Consider the following 1518-nt stretch of genomic DNA (forward strand, 5'->3'; position numbering starts at 1 on the left):
GAGTTATAAAAGTTTTCTACAGCATTGGGGGAAAAAACAGAGTTCAAGTAGGTTCAGTGATTATAATAGTGAAAAAGGTAGCTCAGATAGTTAAAAGTGAGAAGAAAAGTGATGGTGGAGTCGAGGTGAAAAAAATGATAAGAATATAAAAAGAAACAAGAAGAAAAAATTCAATTAGACACTTCGGAAAGTTCCCAGAGTAGTCAAATAGTGAAATGGCATGATTCAGAGGGCCTCCCATCCCCCCCCCCCTAAAAAACAAGATCAGGAAGAAATTGTGGCTCCAAACAAGGATATGCCAGAGCCTATACCCCACCTGGTAGGCCGTCAGAGAGAAATAAAAATCCAGGAATCTCTAATGTATCTTATGGGGGGGAGATTTTCCCAAAGGGGACAGAAAAACTGAATTCTACTTCCCTAAAGATCAGTTCCCTCCACAAGGAGTTGCAGAAGAAAATAACGATTTTTTTGTGAAAGATATGGAGATGCCAAGTGTAGATGATGACAGTCTTCCAGAAATGGGGGATATGGATTTGAACTGTACATTCTTTTAGTGACAGTGGAAGATGAAGTTCCACTAATATCCCCATGCTGCTCCTGAGAAAGTACGGGAGTGTGAAAAAGGGGTTTAACAAAAAAAAATTGTAATAGAAAAGAAAGCAAAGGTCCAGAGGAACTATTTGAAAACCTGGGGAAATTTTAAATTCAGAAGTAAATGAAAAAAACCTCTGATAATGAAAAAATTTAGTGAGAAGAAGTTGAGGTAAACAAGAGCATGAACCCAAGAGTTCTGAGTCTGGGAGCCTTTAGATGTGGATGAATTTGAGATGAAAAAATTTTTGGTGCAGATGAATTGTGACATAGTAGGGGAAAAAGAAAATGATCAGATAGTAAAAAAAAAAAAACGGGATTATGAACAAAAAAATAATTTGATCATCAAAGAATAATCAAATAAAAAATAAGGAAGTAAGGACATAAAGGGAAAAAGTGAAATTTTGATGATAGTGACAAAATGTGATACAAAGCAAATATGGCAAAAACACTGTCGAAGATAAAAAGAAGAAATAGAAGACTTTGAGAAGAGAGATGGAAGTCTAGTCAAAGTCCAGTAAATTCATTTGAGAAGGGACGGGCACTTAATGAAAAAATTTAAAAGAAATAGACAAAGAACCAACCGGAAAATAAAAGGACAAGGACAGTTTTGCTGTAGAGCCCTTTAACAAAAAATAATTCTCTTCCACGAAACAGAAGATGATTTTTCCCCCCGAGAAACCTGTGCGTAAAACCTTTCAAAGCTGTAGGTACCCCAAAAAAAGAAGAAGTTTGGTGCTTTTAAAATGTCGGTTAAAGAGCGCGTGTTAGTGGCATGTGCCAAGCAGAACATGAAGAATCGTGGAACCAGTGATGGTGACTCTCCAACAAAATCCGTGTTTGGAAGTAAGTATTTATGAACTTGCCCTTTGTTCTCTTAATTTCTGTATATAATGGTAGAGATATTTAAAGTAGTGAGAGGAACTG

General features: G+C 36.4%; 1 pseudogene; it reads left to right on the plus strand.

Moving 5' to 3' along the window:
* Nucleotides 1–1518, plus strand: part of LOC119587370 — a 33850-nt pseudogene that overhangs the window by 16352 nt on the left and 15980 nt on the right.

This window comes from Penaeus monodon, chromosome 22 (genome assembly GCF_015228065.2).
Source record: "Penaeus monodon isolate SGIC_2016 chromosome 22, NSTDA_Pmon_1, whole genome shotgun sequence".
In the NCBI taxonomy this organism is placed as follows: domain Eukaryota; kingdom Metazoa; phylum Arthropoda; class Malacostraca; order Decapoda; family Penaeidae; genus Penaeus; species Penaeus monodon.